This window comes from Mustela erminea, chromosome 4, assembly GCF_009829155.1.
Source record: "Mustela erminea isolate mMusErm1 chromosome 4, mMusErm1.Pri, whole genome shotgun sequence".
Classification (NCBI taxonomy): domain Eukaryota; kingdom Metazoa; phylum Chordata; class Mammalia; order Carnivora; family Mustelidae; genus Mustela; species Mustela erminea.
In genome coordinates this window covers 47,413,983-47,421,262 of record NC_045617.1, presented here as the reverse complement: position 1 = coordinate 47,421,262, position 7,280 = coordinate 47,413,983, and the positions used below count along the sequence as shown (strand labels likewise).

Here is a 7,280-nt window from a genome sequence, read left to right as displayed (position 1 = left end):
AGTATGAGGTGATTCCAAGAACAAACAGAGAACAGAGAACTTTTAGAAGTTGGGGTTTTAGTATATGTGCTGCCGAAGCGAGCACAAGAAGTTGGGGTTTAACTCCCATCTTTTTACCCTACCACTTTCTACAGTTGCATTAGGCTCTTCAGAGTAGATTACCAAGGTCAAAGAATACTCAGTAAGGGGTAGGAGAGTGTGAGAAAAGAAGCAGCAGAAATGAAGGAAAGATCAGTCACTCTCAGCTGTTCAAAATACTATGTATATCTTCTTTTCCACTGGAGCCAGGACAATGACAGCTAACATACTGTAAAAAGCCAAAAATTTTAGCCCTTGGATGGAATAGAGTAGATTAATAATTCAGCTTTATGTAGAGTTACTGAGACAAGGATGCAGGTGTCTAGGACTAAGGACTAATTTAGCATGAGGATGTGCTAGACTGATGACTCCAAATGTTCACATCTTCTTGTCATCTGTGCCCTTTGCGATACGCCTTTGTACATTTTCCTTTTTATTAGGTGATATCTATTTTTTCATCTCTTGAATCTGGGCTGACTTTGTGACTTGCTTTGGCTCATAAAATGGCATAGAAGTGATGGCATGCTAGTTCTAAGCATAGGCCATGAGAAACCTTTGCTTTACCTCTTCCTCTTGGAATTGGCCTACCAGCAGAAGGATAAGACTGGGTTGGCCTGCTGGATGAGAAAAAAACACATAGCGCAGTCTTCTACCACATCACCTGAACTATATCAGCTGACCACATGAGTGAGATCTTGCTAAAACATTCTATTCCTAACCAATCCAACAATATATGGAAGATGCATTAGTGAACCAAGTGATTAAGCAGTGTCCAGAACTACCTAGTTAGCCCCTAGATTCATGAGCATTGATGAATACAGTAAAAGAGGATACAGAGTCTTTCAATCAATAGTTTGGCCAGGAATTTTGCCTATAGGAAGAGGCACATACATAAATATGAACATAGCCAAGAGCCTAAGCAAGTTACTTTCAGAGTTCATACTTTTACCAGGAATCCAGAGTGGGTTGTTGCAAAGCAAACATTTTTAATAATAACAATAATAATCTTAAAAGCTAACAAATGCTTATTTCAAGGCCACCGTGTTCTCTGATTTCTACAGACATGAGATGCTATTACCCTGGTTTTAGGAGCAGAAGCTGAGGGTAAGAGAAGTAGGTGGGTACCAAGAGCTAAGATGGAAACTGTGGTTGTCTGATGACAAAGCTCAGTTTATGAACACTACACAATAGTGTCACACTGGGGAAGTGGCAGTATTGTCACAGCTTGGTCCTTGCCAACCAAGGACCAAGGTGTGAGGCAAATGTCCTATCCACCGTGGGAATGGGGTTTGGGGTAACTAACTAGGCTTATGCAAAGTTCAAGGAGACAAGGGGGCAGCTGGAAAGAAGGCAGCTGTGTAACACCTGTCAGATATTATTGCAGCAATAAACAAGCCCAGCAAATCCTACTTCTCTCCAGAGAATATTTGTCTCCATGGTGAAATAATGCAAAACTGGGCAAGAGTCAGTCAGAACCGGGGAGGACGGAGGACTCAGGGTCACAGAGGCTTAGCATATTGCTCTTTACTCTCTGCCTCTGACTCATCAATCCCAGAGGAGTAGCACTTGCTTGCTATCAGCTTTCCCAGTCATCTCAACAGACACCAGGAGTGGGGAGCAAATCTGGAATAAATCTTATTCCGTTGGAAAACTCTTTGATTTGGTTGGGGATTTCTCAGTCCCCCCTGTAAGCATGGCAAAATATATTTACCTGTTTTCTGTATGTTTAACCTTCAACTCTCATGAAAATTACTATGTTGAGTGCTCTGGAATATCCTTTTTTCAAGAATCAAGTTATGAATTTATTCCCTTGTATAAAATTAATAGCTAATTTTGCTGTTAGCAGCAACCCTGAGATATGTATTAGTATTCCCATTTTACAGATGAAGAAATTGAATTTTGGGGAGGGGGCAAGCAACTTGCCAAAAATCATAAAGCTGAGCTCCAGTCAAACCTATGTTGGCAACTGTCATAACTCATGCTTTCAACTCTTATCTATTGTCTACAATAACTAGTATGCCAATGGAACTTTTTTTTACTATGCCAATAAATATTCTGGATATGTATTCTGGAGTCAAGGATAAGACTCATTTTGAACTCTTGTCTTTCTTCTCTTTAAGTAACAATTTGGAAACGGCACTGAAGATAGAATTCCAGAGTTGTCAGCACTCTGACAGGTAAGTCCTGTGCATCTCAAGAATTATTTCACTTCTAACATCATCACACTTCCAGATTGCTTATAGCAAATTTCAATTCTGGTGAAATGCAACAGCAAAACCATTAGATTTTTCTCAGGTGTTTATTTTTCAAAATTAATACTCAGGACACAGGTTCCCATTTATGAATCAACCCCACCATTGTTTCTTCTGAGCTATATTGGAAATCTGGGATATGTCTTCACCCAGCCAACTTGCTGTTGCTTAGGACACAGTGACAGGGTGCACTCAGCCAAATGATGCAGCTATGGGGGGAGGGGCCAGTCAAGAGACTAAGCATGTTCTGTGGATTATTTTCTTACACTCAATTCTGTTATGGTGAGTTTCTATGTATAGAATGCCTGGATGACAAGTGGAAGAATATGAATGCCAGATCTTCAGAAAACTCATCATTTTCTTATCATTTCCTTTTTCCTATGCCTTTGCACTTTAAAGTGTTTGAAGTTCATGTTTCTGTTCAACACAAGTCTCACTGTATCTGACCAGAGCATAGTGGAATAGGAGGGCATCCAAGTCCTCTATTTCAATCTTCTCCAGTGCATGGAGTCTACCCACTGCACTCTTTTAGGAGATATGTAACTTTTGTTCAAATATTTTCAGTGACAGACAATTCATTAACTCACAGGAAAGTCCAGTTAATTATTTGAATCATTCTGTTTACCAGTGTGACAGATATTAAACGTCTCCTCTATATGTCAGGCATTGCCCAGAGATGATAAAACATCCTATGTTCCAGAAATTGAGAGTCCAACATTAGAACCATAATCAGCCTCCCTTTAGCATCTAGCCCTTGTATTTTGTTTGTTTGTTTGTTTTTGTTTTGTTTTGTTTTGTTTTTTTGTTTTTTTCTTCTCTCTTTTAAGGAGTGACAAGGTACGTTCAGCTTTAGACACCTGTCCCTGCAAAGTAATGATCCTTATGCCCCTGGGAGAAACTCAATGTGAAGTTAATATCCGTCACATACATCTTTCTGACAGTGAGTCGTAAAGCTTTTCCTTTTGACAGGGTAGAATAGGAAAATAGTTTCTGACCAAGAGAAAATAGGAAGGGAGATCTACTGGTGCTGAAAATGTTTATCATGACTAGACTTTATTGATTTAGCATCAGTGTTAACTGTGCTACAGAATGTGAAAAGAATAGGATTTGTTATTAGCATACCCCTCATGCTAATGACCAGCACTGAATCTTCCATGACTTCTACTGACCACTTCTTACTTCTTAAAATTTCCTTTTCCTTTGCCTCTGTGATTGCTCCATCTCAACTGGCTTCACTGTTTTTTTTTCTGCTGTTTGGTTACTATAAAACTTAGTATTCTCCAGTATATTAAATTTGTCCCTATCTTTTCTTATACATAAGTTCTCTCATGTGGTACCCATTGCTTCCACCAAATCTAAAAGCTGACCATTCTACTCTTCAGTTTGTATCTGCAGCTCTCATATCTCTCGTGGGTTCCACAACTATATTTCCAATTTCCTAATCCACTGTATTTCCTTTAGGCTTATCAAGTTATTCCCTTTTCCTGTCCCCTTTTCAGTCGGGCAAGCTCATATTCATTTTCAAAATTCAATCCAAATGTTGTATCTTCTGGGAGACATTTTATGATCCATCCAGGCAGTTATTAATGTATTCCTATGCATTGGTGAATGGTCAGCAGTATGTGCATCGGACATCAGACATGGTAGATGTGTGCTGAATAATGAATTTACCACATTTAGGAGGATCCAAAGTCTGTACTCCATAGGGTATATAATCCAGAAGAGAAGACAGAGGATGTACATGTTATTTAGGTACATTGATTTTTATAAGGAAGCTATGTGTTATGGTTACCTATACTATAGCTAAGACTATCCAATATCATATTCTGTATCTGTGAAATGTCCTGTATTTACACAGTCCAATATGATAGCTACTAGCTACACATGACTAATAAATAAATGAAACATGTCTAGGCAAGTGAGAAATTAAATTTTTTAATTTATTTGATTTTAATTTATTTAAATTTAACTGTTCAGCTAGTAGCATCTATATTGGAAATGTACTTCTATATGTTGAGGAAGTTTTATCTGAAAGAATGAAATTTATTTTTGCACATGAAGGGTTGAACAGATCTGAAGGGCAGTTAAGAAGTGGAAAGAATATTAGAGTGTAACACTGTAAAGATCCCAGTCTCACAAATTCATGTTCCTCTATTAAACCCACACCCTACCCCCTAGCTTTTGTAAACTTAAGATAGTTCCTGACACATAGTAAGTGCTCAACATGTATTTGCTATTATTATTATTATTATTATTATTATATTGTTCTGGTTTATAGACTTCATAAGTTTTATTATATGAGTTCTCCATTTGTGTACTGTTAGTCTCCATCAATTTCATAAAAGTGGGAACTGTCTCAAATTCTTTTCTGTTCTGCCACAGCATCCTAAAGAGTTCTGTGCAGGCAAATTCACTCTCCATCTGAAACATGGTACATTTTAAGGGAATTAAATTTCAATGAGGACATAAAAGTTCAAGGGACGATCATCTCCACACACCAAGCTTCGGAGCCTTACAGCTCCCAAGGTCAAAACATAGAGTTAAGCTAATCAATTCTGAGAACTTTCAGTTAGTGCTTAAACTAAGTGTTATGCCTCATGTCCTCTGTAGTCTTGGATTCATCTGCAAGCTACTTTGCAGTGAAAATTTTGCCTCTTACAAGAAATGTAATCCCACCTCACACCCTGCTCCACATTGCCATTGAAAAGAAAGCATTCCTGTCCCTTTTGTACAGATACAATTTTACCTTGTTCCTGTATGCTATTTTATATATAACATTAGAAAGGCGTGGGCAAAGGAAGTGCTATTTTGGAAGGCATGCTTATCAACATATAACAGGTGTACTATGCAGGTGGCTTGGCCATCTGAGCAGCTGACTCCACAACCTCATCCCCAAACCTAAAGAAGGGCTTCAGCTTATTCTTATTCAAGATATCTGTATAAAGTATCAAGAGCTATAGATAGATGAGAAGAAATTGGATACAGAGAACTGAAAAAGGGAATTATCAACAAACTGCAGGTGAGAGAGAGGCAGAAAATGACTGACAAGACCACAGCAAGGTCCTTCCTACTACCAAACCTGATTCTACCATTTGTGGTTAAGAGAGACTTCTCACCAAATTTTACCCAGTGTTTAAGACCTCGTTTATATCCCATTTTTCCCTAAAGATCAATGAAGACCTGTTATTGCTGAAACACCAGGATATTTTTAATTTGTATGTTGGCATTTAATTATACATTGTCTTATATTATTCATTAAGATTTCATGGGCTTGGGTTTAGCTCCCCAACCAGAATATAAATTTCACAGGGTGAAACAACTATGACATAACTATTCTGAATTCCCAATGTCCTAGCATGAATCAGGGACCTTCATGGAGCCCTTGATAAAAATCTTCTGATTTGTTCAATTATATGCTAGAAGGCAGACCAAGCAGTGAGACCAAAAAAAAAGGGGGGGGGGGACAGGGTTCAGGGCTTGCCCTAATGAAAGCAGCTAAACTTTCCTGAGATGACTCATACAATAAGAATGCCAACACTAATGAGCGGAAGTGAGGTAAATGGCTTGGACACTTGAACTCTGCTGTTCTCTTATTATTGGCTGACATATGGATTACATTGTCCCCTGACAGTCTATAACGGGCCAAGTTCTTGGAAAAGAAACATCTATTCCAACGTTAAGAAAAAGTCTATATAAAAGGGTTTCTCACTCCAGAGGCTGGTGAAAATTACTAATCAGGCAAGTTGTCTGACCTATGGTCCCAGAATATTAGAACTAGAAAGAGAGTCAGATATAATCTGACCCCAGTCCCATTTCACCATCAAGGAAACTGAGGTCCAGTGATATGAAATGATTTGTTCAATGTGATATACCTGGTTAGTGGCAGAACTGAATCTAGAACCAAGGATTTCTGGTTTCTAAAACCAATGATCTTTCCACATCAGTTTCATGAGGAGAAACAGAATTCTACTGGCCTAGTTAAGTAAAAACTACCTATGGTTAGTCTGTTTTTCTCCTCACTTGATTTCTTTCTTTAACCAGCGTGGACCCCAATCACCTAAACTATTCTCCCATCAAATCTGGATATCAGTTTCCTCATCTACATGTCCGATTGTCCCTGCCCCCAAAACCCTACACAAAGTGAACCCAATAATCTTCCTGTTCCTGTACTTCCTATGACTCCAACTCTCAGCAGCTATTCCAAACCTGGAGCTCTCTCCTTTGCTTCACATGCCTCACTCTCATTAGCAGCCTCACCTGGTACTTCACAGAAGAAATGGATATTTGTCATGTAAAATTCCTCAAACTTTAACCCAATCCACAAATTTACATTGTCTCCACTAAACCTTACTTCCTTCCCTCCATTTTACATCTTCAGGGCCAGGTACTATCAACCCCCTTTCTGCTATATAATCAACCTCTCTCTCTTTGTTGGCTTCTCTTCAGCACATAAATATGTTCAAATATGTCAACATGTCTTCGATAAACCCTGTCTTGACTCTGTATTATGCCTATAGCGGTCATCCTACATATCTTTTTCTTCAGAACCCAAATCCTATGGAGGAGGCTATTCTTGGTGACTCTAATTCCTTGCTTCCCATTTTCCTCATAAAACACTGTAAACTGGTGATTCTTGCCCTTAATTCTGAAAATTACTAGAAAAGATCACCTATAATATCTTAATGTGCAATAATCATTTTTATGCCTATTGTTAATTACGGCAAATATATGTAACATAAAATTTCTCATTTTAGTCATGTTTAAGTGTATAATTCTATGGCATTAAGTATATTCACAGTATCATACAAAGCATCACCACTATCCATTTCCAGAAGTTTTCATCATCACAAACAGAAATTCTAAATACATTATACAATAACTCCCATTCTCCTCTACTCACAGCCCCTTCTTCTTCTACCTTTTGTCATTAGGAATTTTCTTATTCTAGAT

General features: G+C 38.2%; 1 long non-coding RNA gene across 1 annotated transcript in view; it reads left to right on the top strand.

The window, feature by feature from the left end:
- The first annotated feature begins 1,120 nt into the window (after positions 1-1,120).
- The window catches only part of LOC116588294, a 56,005-nt gene continuing 49,845 nt past the window's right edge, over positions 1,121-7,280 (top strand). Inside the window, exons 1-2 of the long non-coding RNA XR_004284878.1 lie at positions 1,121-1,195; positions 2,199-2,255. This is a non-coding gene — a long non-coding RNA (uncharacterized LOC116588294). The remainder of the gene's footprint in view (positions 1,196-2,198; positions 2,256-7,280) is intronic.